Genomic DNA, 25339 nt, shown 5'->3' with positions numbered 1-25339 from the left:
TCTTCCGCTTATAGGGATCAAAATGTGCTAGGCAGATTAGATAATGTACAAATCAGTACAATTATAAATACATTCAGTAATACTCCTGATCTCCAACCTGGCTGTGTCCTGTGTCCTTTGGGGCTCTCCAGATGTTCTTCGCTCCTCCTCAAACAGATGTCTGTAGATGTTCCTGAAGGAAAAGCCTCTACTGAAAAACAGTTCTTAAATTTCCCACCTCTGGGATAAGGAAGGGTGGCAGGAAAAATTTCCTTCCCAAACTCAGGCAGACAAAACAGGAAAGAAATAACTCTCCCTTCACTTTGATGGTTGTTGCAATCCCCTCTTGTGTTACTTTTGGCCGGCCGCAGGGTAGGCCTGCAACCAGTCGCACTCTCCAACTCACCCCTGCAACCTCTCAACACAGCAGGAACGACGACGCATGCTAACGGGCCCCAGCTCCTGACGCGACTCCGATACCGCTTGAACGACGCCACCATGCTCCCGACGTGGCTCTGACGCAGCCTGAACGCTGCCATGCTCCTGCCATTCCCGGGGTCTCCAGAGACCCGCACGTGCAGCGCGCATCATCTCTTAAAGGGCCTTTCGTGGGAAAAGCCCCGGGGTGCCCTTTGATGTCATAAGCAAGCCCTGACTACAAAAGGGCTCCCTGGACTGCCTAATGCCACCTCAACAACGGGTCTCTTGCCTAGAGCAGAGCGTGTTACTCCTGCGTTCCCTGTTGTTCCTGCGTTCCGGTCTTCCAGCCTTGCCTTGCCGAGTCTGTCTCATCCAGCCTTCCCTTACCCAGCTCATTTTATCCAGTGTCTCTTCTCCTGTCCTCATCATCCTTTGGCCTGCCAGTGTCTCCTCTCCTGTCCTTATCATCCTTTGGCCTGCCATCTGGACCTGGCCGTTGCCTTGGACCTGATTGCGCTTGTTTGCTGCTTGCCCCAACCATTGGCCTGTTCCCTGTATCACCAGCCCGCTGCCTGTCCTGACCCCGGCATTTTCGTGGACTCTTGCTTATCCCACCGCCATAGGGACCCACCTAGGTCCTGCCGGCCCCCAGAACTCAAGAGCTCAACCTGTGGGGGTGGCAGCTGGTATAGGTGAAGCTCCGGTCTGTCCTGCCTCAGGGCACATTCGCCAGCTGACAGCATAGGCCTTGTAGGTTTTCTTACGAGGCTGTGTCAACTACACCATAGCACTATGGGCTCACTCCCACACAACTCATCACATCTTGATGGGTCAAAAAGGAATACAGTTTCCTCCTGGATTCCTGGGCAGGGAAAACAACCTCCCATAAAGCACAGGTCACATAGGTAAAAAAAGGACTGCAAAAACTCAGAGAAAATGGCAGAACCTTTCCTCTATCAAATTCCCTTCCAGCCTGGCAAGGCAGTGCCTCTCCCTTCCTGCCCTAGACTGGGGGCCTAAAACTGGAAGAACTCACCAAAACACACTTTAACTCCCTCTGCACCGCCACGCTCTCCTCTGTCCTAGCCCCCCTTGGGCACCAGGCGCTCTCCATTCCCCCGCGAGCCTCTGGGGAGGTGCTGTTTAGAATGGGTCATCCCTCTGCTGCGAGCTAAACCCCCAAGGGCTGGGAGCTGGGGCCACCTAGTGGAGACCCAAGTGTTAAACATACCAGTACCATATAGATTTGATGAATTCTAACAACAAAGGCACGGGGAGCTCACTTTTCCAGTGATTTGTGTGGTCATTAGATTCAGAGCTCATGACAGTCGTATATTTTTGCAGTCAGGAAAGAGTTTCTTGAGAACTATTAAATTGTTGTAGAGAGAGTGAAAAGAGCACGTTTATTTATTTATTTTTGAGCTGAGTCTTGCCTGCCTCTTGCTGCCAGTTAGCCTTGAATGTTGAAAAGAAAGATGGTGTCTTTCGAGAGCCCTGAAAAAAACCCCCCAAATAAACCCCAGGCCTTTTGGTTTCCTTTCACATTAATGGAATATGGAAGCAGTAACAGGTACATTTTAAAAAGAGCTCGCATGCGCCTATATTGGGGGGGAGAGAGAGAATCTGACACTCTATATATCTCCCGCTGTAAGAGGGCACTTTCAGCTCAGGGTGGGTTTTTTAGGGGGCAGTGTTACAAGGATCTACAGACCCTTGCACCCTAGGCAGACCAATGTAACACCGCCCTCCCTAAAACCCATCCTGAGCTGAAAGTGCCCCTCTTATAGTGGGTGATTATATAGAGTGTCAAATTGTCTCTCTAACAGAGTCGCTCTCTCTCTCCCCAAAATCTCCAGACTTGTTCCTCATCAGGACCAATAGGTAACTTGGCACGCTTTGCCTTGTTCAACCTTTGCATAATTCAAGGTTATGCGCGTTCAGTCTTGGCCCTGACCCATAACGCTCAAGCCCTGCCCCCTTTTCTGTCTCCTTATTCTTGATGCGCGCTTCTTAAAATTCACGTTGCTCGCTTGCGGCCCCACATATGCTTTTAAAATCTACCCGTAAGCGAGCAGGCAGGAGGGGTTGTAAGGACCTGTGCAGTGAAACATGCACGCCTATCTGTACACAGAGTGCAGAACTGGCTGTGATAAATCATGGCAGTGCCAGCATGACATACGAGGAACTGTAGCAAACAATCCATTCTCATGCTACAAAAAAATAGGTTCGGTGCATAAAGAAAAGCCATTAGTGACAAAAGAGGTAATATTATATCATATTGCACGTCCATTGTGGCTTTCAAGTGGGACATGCAGGCCATCCTTATGGGCTAGGCCCATTTTAACAGTCGTCACTTGTTTCTTGCCTGTAACCTGGATTAAATTTAGTTATAGTTTGTTAATTTTGTCCTCAGCGGTTTGGTTTTGTTTTTCTGATAACGTCCTTAATTTCTTAGTTTTGTTTCGTGCTTTTGTGCTGCAGGAAAGTTTATCTGAAAACAGAAGTAGAGCAATGCAAAGGCGAGATCATGGCTACATTTATTCTCTGGCCTAATCATTCTGCGACATAATGTTTTTCTGAACTGCACATATAACCTTTGCAGAGAATTTTTCTGTTTTGTAATACATAGTTGAAGTGTTTTATAATTTACCAAACTAACTAAGCAGCAGTAAAGCGATGCCTTCCCATTTCTGTTTTACCATGAGTTCTTGCCAGATTTAGTAAACTGTGTTACCCAAGTACCGCAATCTAGTAAATCCCACGTGCCAAAACTGCAGATTGGTGGGCAAAGGATGAGCATTACCAGCACTCTCAGGCCGTGATGTTAAAGGAGTATTAAACCCTCAAGCGATCTTCTCCACTACCCCCCAACACATCAGTGACCCCTGCGCCCTTGAGGAAGCCCCACCATTGACTCACTGCTCCATCCCCCCCCCCATACAATTTTGAACAAAAGGCCCCCCACCCTATAGTGGCCCTCAGTGTCTCCGTACCGTGATGCCTTTTCTGGTGCTACTGGGGTAGGAGCGATCCTCAGTGGCACCATAATCCAGAATGGTGCTGGCTCCCCTTTGCCCTGCATATGGTGGTTCTTGGAGATTTCATTTTCCATACTGATCATCTAAAGTTATCTAAACCAAAGGAATTGTTGGGGGGGGGGGGGGGAACCCTCAATATAAGGACTACAGTCAGTTTTTACAAGGATCAGGCCATTTTATAGATCTGGTCCTGCAGCCAAGAATCTAGCTTGGAATGATAAAATCCAGGATATCTTTCTTCATAGCTGGACCTGTCGCTCTCTGATAAAACGTAACATTACTTCCTTCTTATTCCCTAAAAATATCTGAAATGTTTTCAGAAATTAATCCATCTCAAGAGTAAATGTATTTCCTGCATGCTTTTCAACCAAAATTAAAATTGCCCCCATTGTCAGAAAGTCTGTCAGCTGATGACTTAGGAGGTAATTTTCAAAGAAGTTACGTGCATAAATGTAACATACTATCCTAGCAATTTTCAATTTTACCTGCGTTAAGTGACCAGGGCAGCCTTTCTTTTGAGAGGCTCCTGCAAGGGTTTTCTTCCTCAAGGAGAAAGACCCAAGGCATGAGACATTTCTTCTGTTGGAGAAGCAGCCAAGGGAGAGGTGTGTCTCCTCAAGGAGAGACAACCAAGAAACCTGACCCGAGTCCCAGGAGGTGGAGTGAAGAAGTGTGGGAAGTCTTCTGTTGGGAGAGTGTGGAGTGGAGACCCTCAGAAGGATGAAAGCCAAGGCGCCGGGGAAATTCATGACGATTGTCTGGATAGGAGCTGGGAGAAGGACATTCTGGAGTGAACAGAGTTTCCCAATCCTTGGGGAAGAGATACTGTGTGTGTGTGACAAATAGTGCGTACTGGAAATGTCTTGTGATGCCCACCTGATGTCACGTCTATGATATCCATGGTCTCTCCAAGAGAAGTAATAGAGCTGTATTAGAAGTGATAATTCTATTTACTGTTAGTGCTTTGAACTTGGATGGAGGAGAAAGGACAAAACGTTTGCAAATGATTCTGCTAAGTAGGGGGACAAATGTAGATAGTGGTGGAATCACTTATACCTTTAATTTTCCTTGTGTCTGAAGGCAGCCTAGCGGTGTAAGCGTATGTACCGTCTATATTATTATAGTCCATAATCTGATGCTGTTATTACCAGAAAAATAAAAGTTCTGTTTGTTGGAATAAGCCTTAGAGTGAGTCCCATTCTTCCGTAGTTGGTAGGGTGAAGCCAAAAGACCATAGCAGTCTGAGAGGCTTAGAGAACAGATCTCAGTGAGTGAGAGCCCTATCCAGCTAAGGTCACCTGCACATCCTCCCAGTCTCTGGGCTTGGATCCACTGCACAATCCACTCAACCCAAACTCCTTTTAAGCCCTATCCCGAGAGACTGCCACTCAGCTTTCTCAGGTGTCAGACCCTCTCACATTTTGTTTAACCCCCGTTACATAAAATTTCCCACCCGGTATGCAGGTACGTATGCCATGTTTGCACGCAAGTGAGCAGAGACATCTCCAGGGCTGGGGAGGGTTTTGCAGTTCTGTGCCTACATTTGCATTTTCCACAGTATGAAGTTTCCCAGCAAATGTCTGCTCGTGACTTAGCAGGTTGATTGTGCCTAGGTAATTGCAATGGAATCGTTTTTAAAAGGGATCATAAACACATGCACATTTTGTGCCTGTTTTCCTTTTGACATTTGGTGTAAGTTATGTGCATATTTAGGTGGACTGTAACAAAATTACGTCCATGGAGGGCCATTTTCAAAGGCATTTCTGGAGATAAAACAGCATTGTACCCAAGGATATGGCAGGTTATAAAATTGCTGCAGACTTACACGCACATATCTGATATGGTCGTAAGTTTACCCGGACTAAGTGGAGGTGTTCCCGGGAGGAGGGTTTGAACTTAAGCACATACTCTGGAAATTTCAAAAATATGTATACAACTCTTCTCAAGTTCCATGTATACAGATTAGCAGGTGTAATTTTGTGAGGGTAGTTTTGTTGGGATCATTTTTGAAGCGAGCACATACATGCAAGTTCACTTTAAAAGTTGGCTTAACGTATGAGCATGTTTTTCCCATTTCTTATGTGAGTTGTTACCAAATTGCCCCCTATATTTGCGATCCACTTAAATTTTTTTACTGTATGTGCTAAAAAATAACCTCACTAGTGCACGAACATTTTTAGCATGCATGCTAAACTAGAAAAACTATAGATGGTAACTTTTATACAGCCACGCGGGCGTGCATGTATGCGCGTATGCTGGCTCGCGCTAAAAGCCTTGGCCATTTTACAACATACGCGCGTATATGTGCGCATGGTATAAAACAGGCTATATGCGTGTGCATGTGCGCACACTTTTATATAGCCATGTGCCCGTGCACATAAATGCCGCCTCTAACGCATAAGTGGAGGGATTTTAGTGGACGCGTGCACCGACGCAATCCCAGTTTCCCCAGTTTGCCCACAGTTCGCCCAGGTAAAAAATAGGACTTCCTAGCCCCCCTAGTTAAATGGCCTCTCTTTTACCCTGTTAGCCCCAACCCTTAAAACCCCACTGACTAGCCTAGATTTTTTTATTTATTACTTGCACACCATCCATAGCAGTAGGAAAGTTAAGCTGCAGGGAAACCTGGTGCACTCTTGTGCACATTTTGTGTTAAAGTCCCGGAACGCCCACATCCTGCCCATTCCCCGCCCAGACCACGTCCAACCTCTTCTTGCAACTTCTTATTTGGGCGCGTACCGGGAGATACGCGCGTACACAGTCGGCTTTTAAAATCTGCATAGCGTGCACCAGCCTGACTTCCTCGTGTATCTCCTGGCTTTGGCGCATGCTGGGCTTTTAAAAGTCACCCTATAGCCGCTAAGTGCCAATGCCATCCGGGGGCTAAATAGCACGAAACCGCAACAAAATACTAAGTGAATATGTAAAATAGAGAATGTACAGTCCTCGTTATGGCTCATTCCGTTTTCTGTAAGCCTGGCACATGAGGCTGGCTGTCAGTGCTGTGGGAAACCAGAGAGCATTTGTACCCCAGGAGAAGAGGTGAAAGAGGAAGAAAAAACCAGACCAAAAGCATGTGCTACTAGTGTCTATTAAGAAGAATGAATGGCATTAGAAGGCGCCTTAGCCAACCTTCACCTGGCCATCCCATTGGCCCCAGGGCAGAAAATCTGCCAGCCCGGGTTCAGAAGTCCACCGGCATTCGACTATCCTCCCTCTGTGAGCACTCTGTACTGCTGGGACCACAACTGCACAATGACCGTGCTTCATGCTGAAGCCTCAGTGTGCCTTCAGTCATCTTTGGACAGACTGAGCACGGCAAAGGCCAATGCCATATGCCGCAAGGCAAATTCAGATGACCCACAACACCACTGTGTGACCCATTCCCCAATGCTGGTCTCACTCTTTCCGCGGCATTCATTCCATCTGTCTCAGAAAGCCACACACCAGAGATGAAAGACTGTCCAGCCTTGGGTAGCATGCGGCTGCCTTGTGAGCATCCTTCCTCATTCCCACTCAGTGTGATCTAGAGCAGCTTACAGCTCAGAAGCTGCTGCCTTGTCTCTGCAGAAACACTTGTCTTTCAGACTATTCATACCATCTGAGACCATGCTGGACATAGGCCACATGCAGAGCATTGTTTCTGTACAATTATGGCTTTTGATTGGAAATTTCGTGGGATGGTCCTTTATTTACAATAGTTACAACATTGAGGTCCATATCCAGACACAGTCCAGCTAGCAAATTTTGAGCTATGTTATCTCAGCCTAGCTTGATGGTACCCTGTTAGAGTCCATCAAGCTAGGATTGAGAGAACATAGTAGAAATGTCATCTTTGTGAGACTTTCCTCATTCCAAATGAGGTCAAATTTTCACCATGGTGTACTGTGCCATTTGTACGTCTCACTCTGCATGGAAAACTGGCCCCTAAACTCTTAAACTACCACCAACATCTCACCTCGAGCTATTAGATGCCCCCTCTATATTGATATAAATACTTGACTACTATGAAGGCCTTATAGATAGGTTCTCTCTCTCTCTCTCTCTCTTTTTCTCTCTGTCTCTCTCTCTCTCTCACAAAAACAATTCAAAAAATGTATCATAAATTGCATTACAGTCATATCACACAGCTTAACACCAGCAAGAAAGGTATAGTTAAACTGTGCAATAGTGCCCCTCATTTTCATAATTCCCACCCAAACTCCTCCCTAATCCCGCCTTTTCACAAAATTTGCATTCATGCCCTGCGATACTGTTAACGTCGTAACACATTTTGATGAATGACTCTGTTAATCGGCTGACTCAACTCCTCATAGTTATGCCCCCGGAACACCCTTAACTTAGCCAGCTAAAATCTAGCCAGTTACCTTATTAGCCAGCTAGAATTTAGCCGGTTAAGTGCCCAAATATTAACTTTGATTTAGCTGGCTAAATGCTTTTGAATATGGACCTCCTTGTATCTTATACAGCGTAATATTTGAAAATCAGTAGACATCCTGAACCTTTGGTTTTAAAATTACATTTCTTGTCCAGATATATCAGATTATTTGGAAGTGCCCAAGTGTGCATGGATGCCTCTTTCCCTGGCCTCCTCCTCTTTTCTGTCTCCATTCCCTTCTTCTGTCTCCCCCTTATCCTGTACCTTATACCATGGCAATCTCCCCAGCTCCAGCAGCCCCATCTCCTCCGTCGGTAATCGGCAATGCATCTTGTGAGGTGAGCCTTTGAATTAGAGTGGACCCTAAAACGTGAGCACCTGGTCTGAGGCTGGTGTTAAACTTTAGATCTTAGCCTGAGTACTAAAGAGTGCCTGGATGAAAGCATGCCACGCCATTTCCACCTGCCTGCTAAAACCCTATTTGCACCTGACGTTCCTTCATTTACAGGCAGTACGTGCTCATTTTAGTGCATACCTGCTAATAGTTTTGGGACTGGTGTAGGAGGTACATGGCCTGTTATCCTGCGTGCAAGCTAAATGGTCTTAGCGTACACCTTAACCTTTACCTTATATGCTGTTATAAAGCATATGTGCAGAGGTGTTCAGAGCACTTTTCTTTAATTGTAAAGCACCACCTTGCATGTCCCGACCTATCTCAATACATTATTCCTTTTATTGGGGATTGTGATGGGGATAGGAAGTAAGGCAGACTATTTGATGGGAACAACTAGAAGTCATGCATGTTACTTTTCCAGCATTAATTCTGCTCTTTCATTTATAATTTACCAGGCGATGCAAATATGCAGCCTGCTTGTCTTTTCTCCGTGTTCATAGCCTCTTTCATGAGCAGGAAGGTATGTCCAAGGGAATCAATTAGCAGTTCTGAGTTTGCATGTTCAAAAGGATTTATTAATAATCAATAAGTAGGAGGCAAAATAGACTGAAGATTTCAGTCCTTGCAGAGATCGTCAACACCTACGATACACATTGTACAAATAAATATTTGAAAAATATGATTACAGCCTATGCGTACATTATATTTGATTAATAGAGGACAACAGTGATTTTTTTAATGTATTCAAATTCTTTTTTTATTTTACTTTCTTTTTATATTTTCCAAGAAATATTATAAGTAACCATTTGTAACAGGAACCAGGTATTGCATACAGAATCATTACAAAAAAAAAAACAAACCCCCAAACATGATGTTAATTTAAGAAAGCACCATATAACTAAATAACTGCAATACCCATTAAGCTCCCCCCAGTGTCGGAGAGGGGAATCCAACAGGATACACGAGAAAGATGCAAGAATTATAAAAAGAGAAGGAAAAGCGATTGTGTGCCAGAGCAAGGAATACTGTATGTAATGTTAGCTGCCATTACTTAATCAGAAAAACCATCAGCAATCTTTTTCTCCAGGATGTTTAGTGTAAAAATAAAAACCCCCATGCCTTCTTTTTAACGTTTTGCAAGGAAAACAAAAAAGGACCACTTCAGTGGCTGAGGGAATCTGTTAATATACAGAGTCCCACGAGGCGCTGTGTTCCTTCTAAATCCTCACCCATCCTGCTGGTCAAGAATTCTCCAGGCAACTTTAGAAAAAGGCAGGCAGGCAGGCAGGCCCGCCACACACCCATCTTTTCATTGCTTTAATCCTAGGCTTCCATAAAGGGCACCTGGTGTTGTGTAAAATGTATTGCCTTGTGCAACAACAAGACCAGAGAAACCGCGATTGTGACTGCAGATCGGGGAATGAAAGGCCCATCCCGCTTTCCTTCCTGCTGCAATACTGCAGATACCACTCCGTCTCCAGTGGATGCGGTAGATGCCAGAACAGTGGCAGAGTTCTGGCATCTATCGCATCCACTAGGAAGCCGCTGTGTGCCTCGACCTCCCTTTCTGCTCTGACTCCTGAATTCTGCGCCCTTTGAGCTTCAAGTCGTGGCCTCTTAGTGTATCCAGACCTTCCTCTCCGCTGAAACCCACTTCCTCCGTCCGCATTATTTATACCTTCCAGCTTTCTGAATGACTCTGTCTTATACCTTCGTCTCTCTCTCTTCATCTCTGCGATATATATATATATATTCAGGTCCTTAAACAAACATTGCGCTCCTTGCCAAAACAAAATGATTATCATGTTTCAAGGCACGCCTACATCTGTTACAATTGTACTGTTTTGTAAACCGCTTTGGATTGAACTTGGCTTGAAGAAAGCAGTTTAGAAATGTAAATAACATAACATACCATGTACTGTACTCTACAAGGTTAAAATCTTCTATTCTTCTGCTTTACCAGATATTTAAGGATTTGACTTGTTCAGGCAACGTGGGAGGCTGATCTTTACCATACAATGTACAGTGCATTGTCATCAGATTCTGATTAACCTCCTTTTCTGGGCCATTAAACAGAAAAGCTTCTTAAAAGAAAGTAGCAGTACTAGCCAGTGTGTAACCCCTTATCTTCAGGATCCTCCCTGAAAGAGGCAAGGGGCCGCCTTCAGGAGCTGCAGAGCACTGATCAACTCGTTACAGCTCTTGAATCAGAATTCTCCAGTGGAAAGGGGGGGGGGGGTAGAATAATACTGCAAGACCCAAGGGGGTAACTGCACACAATCGCTCAATAACATCATCAGCCCACACAATGAGTGTTGTTCCAAAGCAAAAATTAATTTTACTGAAGATCAAAGTAAAAGTGTGAAGTACAGAACCTAGAAAAAGACAGGTTTTACATTTCAGCACAAAAACACAACTCGAGTAAAAGTTGCATTAACCTCCTCTTAACCCCAGATGAACCTCTTGTGGAATAGATGAAGTCCTTTTCTCCCGCTTGTGCAAATAGAAATACCTGGCTGGTGCAGCAGATTCCTGGAGAAGTTTCTAGTGCCCAGTGACTAGGATAGGAACCTTCCTGGATCACGCTCTGCAAGCTGGATCCCTCCTGTACCCACTCCAGCCTGTCGAGAGAGCAGCTCGCTCTCAGAACGGAAGAGGAAGGCAAATTGCCCTTTCTGTTCCAGGAGCCTGGAGAGCCTGCTGCCTTCCCCTAGCTCCTCTGGATGGGGTCGCCTGTATGGAACTTGGACACAGACCCCTCCCCCCCTCCTAATAAAGCAGGGATGGTCAATTCCGGTCCTCGGGTGGCATAAACAGGCCAGATTTTCAGGATATCGGCAATGAATATGCATGAGATAGGTTTGCAGACAATGGAGGCAGAGTGCATGCAAATCTATCTCATACATATTCATTGTGGCTATCCTGAAAGCCTGGCTAGTATGTGGCCGGAGTTGGCCACCCCTGCTATAGGGGATGGTTCCTATCAGTGAACATTAACCGCACACCTAAGGAAACTCCCTTAGTTAAAAACTTGTTAACTTAAGGTGAGGAATAGTCAGCCTTACACTAGATCATTCTGTCACCGATAACCATTTTTTCGGTTACTAATAAGTCCTGGGCAAGTCCTGTTTTCAAGCTAGAGCAGTGCAGGTGGGTAAGGGGGACGATCCCATTCAAAACCAGCCCCCTCCATTTGAGGGGTCTGGAATGGCTGTCCCCCTGAGAGGTTTTCTAAGCAGCTCCCTGGAGGGAGTCTGGGGCAGTCCTTTACGGGTTTTGAGAAGTTAGGAGGTAGTTGGAACTTTAGCCTTTGTTGTTTTCGGGCCCAGTCGGAAATCAGGCTAGCCCAGCCTGTGGAAGCTGACCAGGGCCAGGAGGGTTTCCGTCCAGTCTGCTCACTAGTTGGTTGGGCTGTCCCTCTAGGTATAGTGTGGGCTATTACAGTTTTCTTGGTAGGAGGCCTGGTGAATCCCTGTGCACCTCCTGGACTCAGGGATTGGGGAACCCTGCTTTTGGGGCTGCCCAGCTTGTCAAGGACGGAGGAGGTGGTGACCCGGTTGCCAGCACCCTCCAGGTGATAAATTGTTTTATAAGGGAATAGACTTTTGCTTTGAGACTGGGCTGCCCCTTCCTACCTGAATGGAACATCAGGAACTGCGGTTCCAAAAGGGATCCCTCCCAGCGGTGATCCAGATAGCAGGAAACCAAACCAACTGGCCGATACAGTAAAGTTTGCGGGAGAGCGGGCGAGCGCCCGCTCAGGCCAGTGTCCTGTGTGCGCGATTCAGTAAACTAAAATATTTAAATTAGGGCCCACGGTAAAAAGAGGTGCTAGGGACACTAGCGCGTCCCTAGCACCTCTTTTTCGACAGGAGCATCGGCTGTCAGCGGGTTTGACAGCCGACGCTCAATTTTACCGGCCTCGGTTCTCGAGCCCGCTGACAGCCCACGGGTTCGGAAACCGGACGCCGGCAAAATTGAGCGTCCGGTTTTCAAGCCACGGGCTGCTTTTAAATTTATTTTTAAATTTTTTACTTTTTTTTTACTGTTGGGACCTCCAACTTAATATCGCCATGATATTAAGACTGAGGGTGTACAGAAAAGCAGTTTTTACTGCTTTTCTGTGCACTTTCCTGGCACCGGCAGAAATTAACGCCTACCTTTGGGTAGGTGCTAATTTCTGAAAGTAAAATGTGCGGCTTGGCTGCACATTTTACTTACTGTATCGCGCGGCAATGACTAATAGGGCCATCAACATGCATTTGCATGTTGCGGGCGCTATTAGTCTCGGGGGGGATGGACGCGCGTTTTGGACGCGCTATTACCCCTTACTGAATAAGGGGTAAAGCTAGCGCGTCGAAAACGCGCGTCAGCGTACTGTACTGTATCGGCCTGCTAGGGACTTCATCTGCGAGTGAGAACTTTTCTCTCCTCACCGAGGACATACACACACTCGGAGTCCTACCCCTTAGGGAGAGAGAGAGAGAGAGGATTTTCAACTCCTTGCCAAGACTGTTGTACCTGTTTTCATCCAGGGTTTAAGGGAATCACTGTCACTTTCTCTGTCCAGTGCCATCACTTTTCCACACCCGAGATCCCTGTGAGGAAATATCTTGCACGGATTAAGAGAAGGAACTGTAATCAAGTTCATCTCACCGGTGGAAGTAATGACAGAGTGACTTGTGCAACTGCAGCATTTATTATCCAAAAGTAAACGTCGATATGGACACCACCTCGGTGTCTGGGGTGGTGTTTGCACCATGAGCCCACGATGTGAACGTCCTTGTGGGGTACTCCTCTCCCAGGGGGACACAGCTTGAAAGGTAACTTCTCCCCCCCCCAGCCACCAAAGGACCTACACCTTGGGGAGAAAAGAGAGTCTACAGCTAGCCAGGGTCCCTGCCCTGAAGAACTTATACATTCTTTTATGGCCCCACCCGGGTGGGGTTACACTTCACATACCAGTCCCCTGTTTTTTAATACTGTATTTTTCCTCTTTTGGGACTTCATGTGCCTTTTCCATTTTTCTCATACTGTATCTCAAATCCTGATAAAGATGAAAACACCAGCAGCCAAATTTATCTAGAGAAGGGGTGAGTAAACTGCTCCAGGTGTGGGATTCACCCCTGCACTGAGAATGTCTGAGACATCACATTTATATTTTGCATTGGAATGAATAACAACCTCATTGACATGCATTTGCATGTGATGATCGTTATCCCATTCACTCCACGTCGGACGTGCGTTAAATAGGTGCTAATCCCCCTATTGCATTAGTGGGGTGGATTAGCGCCTATTTATCCTGCGTCCGACTGCGGGTTACACAGTGCGCTCGGCTGAGTGCACTGTATTGCATCGGCCCCCATGTCCTTTCGCCCCTGGCAGGCGGGATGCAGCAGCAGCAGTAGCTCCTCCCAGGCTGAAGCCTGAGAGTGGTAAAGTCTTCCTGAGCCACGGAGCACCACAGTAGCTGTCCCCGTGTCCAGTTCTGCCACAGAGTGAGCAGCAATCCACCTGGACCCCGCCACAGCGGTAGCAGCAACTCTCCCAGGCCATCCGAAAAAGGCGTTGCACGATTGCAGTGAGCACGCTGCCCGCCGGCTGCTCCCTCCTTCAGGAGCTTGCAGTGCCGCCCTGGCACTGAGATTCATCAGCATAAGCCATCTTTTCTTTTCTGATTGGGAACCTCACTGGTGACCTCTCCCCCCCGAATTTGCTCACCCCTGATCTAGAAGTGTAATCATGGAAGGGATTAAGAAAGAGGAACTTTTGCAGTCTTAGGTACTCCTGTATTTAAATACTTTGAAATAAACAGAGCAAGGAGAATTTTCAATGGTTTTGTTTGGTTTTAACTGCCAAGTGAATTATCTAAAAAATGGTTTCACTTGTTCTGTTGCTTTACGATCTTACACTTATCGCTTCTCTGACTTTGTGGGCTCTTTACTAAGCTGCATTAGAACAAGCACAGTTCTGCCATTTGTCCACTGGTCCTAATGCACGCCGAATTCACTAAGGTAATGAGGCGCAAAATGCGGCAGCCTTACGAGGGCCATATTCAAGACAGTGAAGCCATGGCAAAGTTACCAGCTCGAGGTTCCCTGGGTTAAGCAGCCCAAAGTGTAAAGGCCAGTTAGCTCAGGAAAAACCCTCTATTTCCCCAGTGCACAATAACTTCTCCCCCAGAAAGCAAACCTCCAAGTCATCCCAACCTTACACCCAGGCAATCCATGTTCCCTCCCCCAGTAAACAACCAACAGCCTTCCCGAGTCAGAAGACTCCTCCATTGGAGGTAAGTGAGTGGCCTTGAGGTGGGTGTTAGTTGTTTGTTAGGAGGAATTTGACTTCCAGAGAAGGGATCTTGTTCTTCTGGACAGGAGGAGGGTGGATGCTTTGGTAGGGACTGGTGTCTGCTGCTGGGGATGTGGAGTAGAGCGTGTTGGGTCCCTCTTCCATAGGCGAGGGGAGTCTGGATGCCCGGGGCTGGGTTTTCTATGCCTAGAGGGGTGCCTGATGTTAGGTAGCCTGTGCTAATGCAGGCCACGTAGAGCTAGGCAGTTAACTACACTTCAGGAAGCATAGATAAGTTTAAGCTCTGCATGGCTTTTGTTAGGTCCATTAGGTAAAATGGATGGATAGTAAATCAAGCATTAATACCTAATGATCCTATTAATATAAGTCAACCCTCTTTTGGAGTCATTTGCGTGTGAGTTAGCATTACCTCATGGCAATGCTAACATGCATGCAAACTTTGTATATTAATTCATTTAGTAAATCAAATGTTATGTAATGTGCACATTAAGCCTAATGCCCATTAGTAAATAGACCCCTTTTCTGTGTAACCCCTGTGCACCTTCCCAAATACGGAGAGCGCTTGGCAGCTCCAGGGTGGAGTAATAGTGGTCTCTGGGCATGGGCTGGGGGCAGGATTAACCTGTAAGGCCAGACTAGGTGAGAACACTTCAAACACAGTTCAGAAAATCCAATGTGCTCCAACAAAATATTTATTGTAATCCGGAGAGATAGAAATAGAAGGTTTTTCACGTTCAAAGTATAGTTCTAACGATGAATGGCTTTAAGTTCAGATCCCATACCCCCCAATTCTTCATTTTGTCTTTTCTAGCTGTTTCACCGAGGCCCATGAGCCTAAATTACTCCATCTCCATCTCCTCCTCCTTTGTCCTTTGCCGCACCTCAGAGCAGGCTCTCGCAATCAGCACGCTCTCTTCCTTTCTTGGTGGGACCAGTGAGGGCTGACCTCTATTACAGAAGGCACCACCTCACATTCACTTCAGAAGCAATTCACATCCAGACGTATTCTTTAGGCGCGGCATCAGAGTCTGCGCACGCCCAGTCCTTCGGGCATAGTGTCAGTCCCCAGCCCTGTGCTGAAATAACCAGCTGCAACCCCCCTCCCCCCCCCCAAGGTTCAGCAGCCCCCTAACACAGTTCAAGGCTACATATAAACCTCTTCCCCTTTTTGTACTCACTGCTCTGACTCGCAGGCCAATTCAGTACAGTGTGCTCAGACGGAGCGCCCTGTTAACCCGCGTTTGGCCGCGAGTTTTCGACGCGCTAGCTTTACCCCTTATTCAGTAAGGGGTAATAGCGCGTCGAAAACATGCAGCCAACCCCCCTGAAACAATGCATGTTGATGGCCCTATTAGTTATTCCCGCGCGCTTCAGAAAGCAAAATGTGCAGCCAAGCCGCACATTTTACTTTCAGAAATAAGCACCTACCCAAAGGTAGGAGTTAATTTCTGCCAGCGCCGGGAAAGTGTACAGAAAAGCAGTAAAAACTGCTTTTCTGTACTCCCTCCGACTTAATATCATAGCGATATTAAGTCGGAGGTCCCAAAAGTAAAAAAATAACCCAAAAAAAAAAAATTGAAATCAGCCCGCGGCTCGTGGGTTGAAAACCGGATGCTCAATTTTGCCGGCGTCCGATTTCTGAACCCGTGGCTGTCAGCGGGTTTGAGAACCGACACAGGCAAAATTGAGCATCAGCTGTCAAACCCGCTGACAGCCGCCACTCCTGTCCAAAAAGAGGTGCTAGGGACGCGCTAGTGTCCCTAGCACCTCTTTTTACCGCAGGCCCTAATTTGAATTTTTTTTTTTATTCAGTCGCGCGCACAGGAGAGCGGGCAGTTGCCTGCTCTCCCGCGACTTTTACTGTATCGGCCTGTCAGTTTACAATACAGCTGCCGAATATAGAAGCAGCTCTTCAGACAGTGCAGCCCCCGGTCCGCTGGAATTTAGTGCTAGTCTCGAACCCTGTACTGAAATAACCAGCTACAAGCTTCCCCTTAGGTCCAGCAAGCCCCCACCTCCCAGCACAGTTTTCTGTATCCAAATTCTTCTTAATCAGTAAAGCTTGTAAACCACTCTCAGGCACTTCTGTTCCACCTCAGGGTAGCCTGAAATCCCAGGCGCTCCTCTGCTCACAGTTGTAATCCACACTAGTCTCTCCTCTCAGTCCAACCCACACTGTAGGTCCTTGGTAGTGCTTCTGGATGAAGCACAAATATTCTCCTGCGGCTCATTTGACCATTGGCTAGCAGTCACACTTGCCACTCACCAAACCATGCACATTCCTCCAGGGCTGTCCTTGAACCACTATCTGGAATTTTTCCTATTTTATGAAGTAGGATAAACTTTTAACCTTTGTTGAAAAAACACATGATGCACACCCCTTTTAGGACGAACTACCCACTATCTCCTCCTACTAGCCCGCCTCCCTCAGATAAACTTTTGATAACCTTGGCTCACCAGAACATTCTCATTTTAAAGTATAGGCTGAACTTTTGAGCTCCCCATTAACACATTGACAGTAAGCCTCCTAACATTTAAGAAAAAACTTAAGACCTGGCTTTTCCGCCAAGCCTTCTCAGATACCCCTGACACACATTAGTCGACAGAACCTCCTTCATGAACAATGGATCTCCATACTACCCCTAAGCCCCGAATAAGAGCCCCCTGACTCAGCTATTGTTTATACTAATTATTTACTTCTTTCTCAAGCCTTTCCTTCCTTCCAGCAGTCTATGCTTCCAAGTTTACTTTCCCTGTTGAATGTAACTTTGTTTTTCCTGTTCAATCTATTGTTTTTTGGTTACTGTTCATGGTTCAATTCCCCAATTCGATGTAAACCGATCTGATATGGTCTCTACCATGAAGGTCGGTATAGAAAAGTGTTAAATAAAATAAATAAATAAATAAGTAAAGAGAGCTATGTCGCCATCTAGTGGCCCCCTAGGGTTACATGTGCATTTATTTCTATATTTCTCACCATTAGAATTTGCTGTGATCGTCATTATTTCGATAGCATTCAGTGGAATGTTTTTGAAACCCTATACTTCCATTTGTATTTGCTTTTTTTTTTTTTCCCCCTTTGTTCTTACACACATTTCTCCTATACCCTTTTTAATTCAGTCCCTATTAAAATATATAAAATAGCTCACACTTATCAGTCAATGATTCAGCTTCCTCTAAATCGTTAAAGGATATGGAGGGCACTAAAATAATGGAAGTGAGCAACTGTCCCATCACTACTCGAGAAGAAGACTCAAGAACCTTATAGAAACGACACCCGGGGGAGACTCGCCAGGGTATTAAGCAACGTGCTGGACAGAAAACCCACCTGAGATAGCACATTTAGAACAATTTGGACTGACAGAGAACAGTCAACATGGCTACAGGGAAATAACAGAAGGTCATTCCAGAGTAATAGAACAACTTTTCCTTATACATTTTAAAAATCACTGAAGAACTAAACTGTACATATCTGCTGCCTTGACATTCTGTACGGTGGCCTGGATGCTGCCTGAAAAAAATAGAAATGTAGCCCCTTTTGTAGTGTTGTTTAGGAAGGTAAGGGGCTGAGTCCTGACAGAGTCTCTGCAAAACCCAACATGGATTCTCTGAATGGGAAGAGGATATAACTCCAGGGTCCAGGGCCTTGTATAACACTCTCTTTAGGGGTGCAAACACAGTACTTAAGTGTCTTGTGATTTTAAGTGCCAAAACAGGACGGACATACGGATTGGATGTGCCAGAATTAAAAGTTTACTGGTGGTACTTGGTGTATTGTAATCAAAGGGAACTAAAGTAAATCTGTCTATGTGTCCCTTGATATTTGTCCCAGAGTTCTTTCTCTTCCAAGGAGGTGGAAATTAGCTGCTCAGGGTGGAAGGGAATCTTCTCTCTCTGGAAGTGTTGAGTTCGGTGGTCCGGGGGCTGCCCCCACAAATTGCCACTCTTACGTTTGTGACTGGGCCGGCCACTCTGCCTCCCGACACGGTGAAACACCGCTGACATGCCGCCGAACGTCACACAGCACGTGCCGCACCTTTCTTTATGCGTCGTCGGCCTATTCAAAGGGATGGTGGCGGGAAAGTCCCGTGGCCCCTATTGATGATGTCACCAACGCTGTCCTATATAAGGGCAGTTCACCTGATGCTCCCTGCCTCAGCAACGGTCCAGCTACCTTGAGTAGTGCATGTTGCTTCCCAGCCTGTTCCTGCCCAGCCTGCCTCAGCCCTATCCATCCCTTTTCCTCTTTCTCGGACAGATACCTGATTTTGACCCTTGCTTGAACTCTCGGTATGCCTGATCGCTCCCTGCCTTTGACCCGTGCCTGCATATTTGATATGCCTGATTGTCACCTGCCTGCAAGCCTAGCACGGCCTTGGACCACGTCTCCAGCCATCAGCAGAGACCCTTGCCTAAGTCCTGCCGGCCTCAACAGCCAAAGGCTCAACCTGAGGGGAACATGGGCTGGTAAAGGTGAAGCTCCTGATGGGTCTCTGCTTCGCCTGGGTCCGCCTGCCGCCGGTGGGAACCTGCAGGGCTCCTCTCTGCAGATAGAGCCAATCTCGCCTCAGCCCAGGGGTCCACATATGCAACAGGTGGTTCTTCCTTTCAAAAAAACTCCCATGGTTACTTTTTGACTTGGCAAACTCCACTCCTCTCCATCCTGTTCTCCCAGGATAGAGACTCTTATGAGTGTCTCCAGCCTCTCCTCTTTCCTCCAGCTGAAATCAATGGAACTCCTAACTCTCCTCTCAAATGTTGCACTGGCTGTTTTGGATGGAAGAATCCTAACAATTCACACAGTAGGGGAAAACAAAATTGTCTTCTTTTCCTTCTTCTTTCTTGAGCAAGAAGAGTAGGCAGAAAACTCCTTCTCCCCGGCTAAAAAGAAAATGTCAAAAGTCCCAAACCACAGCGGTACCACAATCCAGCCACGTGGTTTTCTCTCTTCCTAGCTTTGGGCAGTGCAGGGGTGAATCCCACACCAGAGCAGGATGTGAGATTCACCCCTGTACACACTCCACCAAGCACAGGGTGTGGACTAGCAATGGGTTGTCTCGCTTCCTACCCTACCCTACGCAGCCAGAGATCTGAGTCCAAGCTGAATAGGAAGAGGGGAATCCAGAAAAATAGATCCTTCCACTCCCACGTCTATAACAAAAAAAGCCACACTGATCCCAGGCATCACCTGCAATCAAGCAGGCAGGAGCCCCTCCAGCTGCAGCAGCCTCCAGTGGGAGGTTCAGTGATGAAATGGTATACTCCACGCTTACTGCCCTCACAGGGCCAAGCACGAGGGTCAATTCCTAGTGAAGATCCCCCAGGATAAAAAGGAAAATCCAGAAAAGAATTGCTGACTGACTCCATACAGGGAAAGAAATGGTTATGGTAAATGGCTTTAAGTCTCAGTAGAAAACTGTAATGAACTGGAGACCATCAAAGCCCAGTGTTAGGCCAAACGCTGTTCAGAGTACTGTTGAGCAATACATTTGGACGACAACAAAATAGGGGCATTGTGTGAGTGCACCAGTGAACAGATTATTTATTCAGCATAATCTCAGCAAATTGGCTACAGTAGCAGAAAGATGACGGCAGATAAGATTCAGCATTCTGAAGTGTGGAACGGATAATGACTAGAAGAATCTGCAAGTCATAGTTGGGGAGAAGGATCTAGATATGAGTGTCTTCGAAAAGTTTAAATAAAATAATCCATGGCAGCTATTAAAAATTCATTCTGTAACTCAGGATGTTACTGGGCAGAAACAGGAGAGGATTATACCTGTACAAGACACTGACCATCCACATATTTGCATATTGCTGTCAGGTTGGGTTACTGTACTAGCTAACAGACAATCCAAAGCCGAGACTCTATGAAGGATTGAAATGAGAGCTCCTAATACTATACACAAATAGCATAATTTCAGCTTTTCATGTATGCTAAATCAATATAACCCAGAACAGAGTAGACTTAGAGAAACTGATCCGATTTTTATGTGTTCTTTGTGCATGACCATGTCAGTCCATTTATGCAGTGAGGAAATAACAAAGTGGTGGATGCCACAAGGAAGTCTTTTTCAATTTTTAATCATGGAGACGTAAAATATCATGTACAAGTGCCCTAGAGGAGACTGACCGTGTCGGTGTACAAATAATAGATACATGTGCACAGTGGATTTCATTCGGACCATCATCTTAACACTTTTCTCTGATTCATAAGCCCCTGAGGCAGCCACCTTTGGTGGCGAAACTCGGCCAGAGTCGGGCACTTGTACATGATATTTTACGTCTCCATGATTAAAAATTGAAAAAGACTTCCTTGTGGCATCCACCACTTTGTTATTTCCTCACGGCTTCACTGGATCACCTACCTTGCTGCTTTTTGGGTCAGTCCATTTATCCAGGCATGCTTGTATGTCTGCTCTCCTTACCCAAGTCAGAACGCGCCCAAGTCCATTAGAGCAAGGGACTTGCATGAACTATAGCACAAGTGCTGTTTGTAAGTGTCTTATGGGAACAGGTTATGCAGAATGACAGTTTAAATGTATAAGGTATGATTGTCTATTGCATTGCATTTTTTCTAGCTTGTTGGTTTTATTATGTTTTCGATGTTGAACTTCGCACACTTCCATTTTATGGAAGATTTTTCTTCATATTGTACCAAACTTAGAGTCTTTTGGTGCTTGTGTTTGTAACAAAAAGTAATAAATAACTGCTCCCAAAGGAAGTACACTTTTCCAGATTTGTTTATGGTAGTGAATATAGTGGCACAGTAAATGACAGCAGATAAAGGCCAAATAGGCTTGACCAGTCTGTCCAGTTAATAATAAGATTTTGAAAGATACAGTAGACTTCAAGATAATAATTTAAATCCCCACCCAAATTATCACAGTAGACAGATAAATGAACAACATTTCAAAATAAATCCCGGCATTCCTTCAAAACCTCTGCTATGATAATATCAATAACTAATCTGCATGGAATGAATTGGATTTTTTTCATCAAGTGGGTGTAGCTATTATTTTGTGGTGTAGAATTCTCATAACTGTATTGATCTTTAGAGAAAACTGGATGCTTTGAATGTTGTGGTACCCATTAGTGGACCCAAATTAATAAATGTACTCTCTCAGATAACAGAAGGACTAGGGGGTCACTTCATGAAGTTAGCAAGTAGCTCATTTAAAACAAATAGAAGAAAATTCTTTTTCACTCTGCGCATAGTTAAGCTCTTGAATTCATTGCCAGAGGATGTGGTTACGGCAGTTAGTGGAACTAGGTTTAAAAAAGGTTTGGATAAGATCCTAGAGGAAAAATCCATAAACTGCTATTAATTAATAAGCAATAGTAGCTTGGGATCTATTTAATGTTTGGGTACTTGCCAGGTGGTTTGGATTGGCCACTGTTGGAGACAGGATACTGGGCTTGATGGACCCTTGGTCTGACCCAGTATGGCATATCTTATGTTCTAGAATCCATCCAGTGATTTGTGATACCTGCTTGTCTCAAAAACGCATGTTCAACGAACTCTGTGGATAATGTTTTCGTTGGTTCAACAACAGATAATTTTTTTGTTGGTTCAACAACAGACATCTCAGTCCGTAAAGGAATCCTGGGATTATAATTTGTGATAGCATAACTGTAATAGAGTGCAAACCTGTTTATTCTAGATTAGAACAAAACAAAAAAAGGGGGAAACCAAAAATTATTTTAAATAGTGAAGGCTAATTTTTCATGAATCTAATAGGTGTCAGCAAGCCAGATGGCGTCGTCAACCAACATTGAACCGCCCGGGTCTTTTCGATCATCCACTTTATATCTTTTGTATAATGTGCTAAACTGAAATCGTGTTCAAATATCCAGTTAGTTAAATCAAGAAAACTTTCTTCTGAATAATTTCAAAATCCCGATGATAACATTCTAAAGAAGCCCGACACAGCCGATGTTTTGCTCTACAAAAGCTTCATCAGGGGTCTTGTGAATAGGAAATAATTTCATACATAAGTCAGACCAGACTGATCTCATTTCATGCGTCAGTCGGACCAAACTGATCTTGGCATTTTTCAGGTTGGTCCAATTTATGTATGAAATGATTTCCTATTCATAAGACCCCTGATGAAGTTTTTGTAGAGCGAAACTTCGGCTGTCAGGCTTCGTTTAGAATGTTATCATCGGGATTTTGAAAAATTTCTCAAGAAATTTTTTTGATTTAATTAATTGGATATTTGAACACGATTTCAGTTTAGCATATTATACAAAAGATATAAGGTGGACGATCGAAAAGACCCGGGCGGTTCAGTGTTGGTTGAACACGCCGTCTGGCTTGCTGACACCTATTAAAGATTCATGAAAAATTAGCCTTCACAATTTAAGATAATTTTTGGTGTCCCCCTTTTTATGTTTTGTTTCACTCTTTTATGGGTTACTATGCTGGCTCTGTTGTGATGTGATATTCTAGATTAGAGCAATTTCCCTGTAATCCAGATCAGATTCCCCGCCCCAAGCTGCCAGGCAAATGCAAATCTGCTGCGGAAAACCCCTAGCAATGCTGATCAGAATGTCCTGATCAGCAAGAGACTGCAAGTGCTGCCGCTGCTCAGGATAAAAACACGCCTGGGTCATGTGAGTGCCCGTGAACAGGGGACGGTACTCCCCTAACCTTAGGGCTCAGCGCAGGCAGCTCGAAACACTTCGCTTGCTGCCAGGATGGAAGAGACCTCGAGGGAGCGCACAAGACGCAACGCCAGAGTCTGCTTCCTGAGGGGAGATGTAGACCTTGCAGAGAGACTTCAGTCACCCTGCCAAAGCCCTGTAGCAAAACTCCTAAGAAAGGAAAGATACCTGGCCAGAGAGAGAGAGAGCCCTGCTAATATCCTCCCCTGCCAAAACCCTGAGGCGTCTGAAAATAAAGTAACCACCAGCTGCCCAGGTCATCCTGCAAAGACCCTCTGCCCAGACTGGAGTCCGGGCTACATCAGAAAGCTGCCTCCTGCCAGAGCCCTCGCCCAGGTCCATGGAAGAACTATCCTCTCTCATGCGATATGCTGAATTGAAACTGCTTTTGTGCCTGTCTGATTATGATGCAGACGCTGGGCTTTGTTTGCTGCGGAAAGTTCTGAGCACAAGCATTGTGGAAGATGGGTTACAGACAGAGAAATTGTCATCTCCATAAATAATGAACAGTCAAATTTAGCGACATAAAAATAAGCACCAATTTTCTGTTTTGTCTTTAGGATGAGGAGGGAAGGGAAATGAAATTACATCCCTCTCCATCTTTTAATGCAAGACACAAAGTTTCCATGGGCCTGCTTGCCAATGTTGCCTGGTGAAAGCAGTTTAAAAAAAAAAAAGCATTTAAAAAAAAGTTTGGATAAGATCCTGGAGGAAAAGTCCATAAACCATTATTAAGGTGGAGTTGCAGAAATCCACTGCTTATCCCTGGGATAAGCAGCATGGAATCTGTCTACCCCTTTGCGATCCTGCCCAGGTCCCTGTGACCTGGCCTGGCCACTGTTGGAAACAGGATTCTAGGCTTGATGGACCTTTGGTCTGTCCCAGCTTCTTTCATCTCCTGCTGCCGCCTTCTCTTATTGCTGACTAATTATCCACCCACACCCCACCACCACCACCACCACCACCACTACCACAGTCAGAGCCCATTTAAGCTGGGAGGCTGTCCATGCGAACGCGGTCAGCGTTGGTGGCAGAGCAGTGAGGGGGTGCCTAACTTGGAGGAGGGAGCTTCTGTCGCCCCAGCTAGGATTTCGCCTCTACTGAAGCAGGCCTGCTTGAGATTTGTGGGGGGTTGCTGCCATGCTGTGACTTCAGGCAAGTGGGATGTTGCCTACTGGTGTGAGAAAGGGAGGGGGATATAAGGGGGGTGTCAGCTTGTCATGTTTCAAAGCAAGGGGGACGAGAAGGGATATCGGAGGGCTGGTGGGTCCTCCAGCATAACTTTTCACATGGCGGGAGTTTGTTAGAACTTCACCTCTTCTGGGTTACATAAGCAACGTGGGGTTTGACCCTAATTTTTATGCAGGGCAAGGAGGTGACGGGAAGAATATGGGCTGACACTTTCTTTAAAACCTGAGCGTGTGTGTGTGTGTGTGTGGGAGGGTACACCTACCTAATTATAGGACTGGCCTCAGGTACATCCAGACTAGGCCGAGTAACTTATCCGACTAACTCTGAATATTGGCATAAGCTGGGTAGGTTATCCAGCTAAATAAACTCCACCCTGGAACACTCCTGGAATGCCTCCAACTTATCCGTATAAGACGTATCCAGTTAGAGGGCCTGGAAACTTTAACTTTGGCTTTAGTCTCATAAGTTATCTGGAGAAATCCCTCGGGGAGTCTCTTCCTGGTTCATTCACTTCTAACGCGGGATCAGCCAGCACAAAAGGTGCCTCTGTGCTTACATGGAGATCTCTGGCATTATTGTGTGTAGCAAGATTTCCTTCTCCACCAGCTTTTCCTGGCCCCTGCCTTCTGCTATCGGTTAATCCTGGTTTGGGGGGGGGGACAACTGGCAAGAGAGCATTATTTTGGCTAGTGCATTTGGATCTGAAGTTCCACGCTTTGCCTTAATGGGCAGTGCATTGGGCCGACAGCATGAAGTGGACATATTACGGCTTTCAGGAAAGGTCAGTAAAAAAAACCAATTGATGAAAGTGGGACCAAGGACCCAGTGTCTGACCTTTTTTAAAAAGATGTACATTCTGCAGCATCTGGCTAATTTCTGAAGTGAATTATCAGATTGCCTCACCAATTTCTGTGAGACTAAAGTTGATTGCTCTCTGACTGGCTGAGGAACCCTGGTTAATAA

General features: G+C 45.7%; 1 protein-coding gene across 4 annotated transcripts in view; it reads left to right on the top strand.

The window, feature by feature from the left end:
- Nucleotides 1–25339, top strand: part of INPP4B (inositol polyphosphate-4-phosphatase type II B) — a 1386300-nt gene that overhangs the window by 860920 nt on the left and 500041 nt on the right. The window lies entirely within an intron of this gene.

The sequence above is a fragment of the Rhinatrema bivittatum genome, chromosome 1 (genome assembly GCF_901001135.1).
Source record: "Rhinatrema bivittatum chromosome 1, aRhiBiv1.1, whole genome shotgun sequence".
Lineage (NCBI taxonomy): Eukaryota > Metazoa > Chordata > Amphibia > Gymnophiona > Rhinatrematidae > Rhinatrema > Rhinatrema bivittatum.
This window is presented reverse-complemented; position numbering and strand designations above follow the sequence as displayed.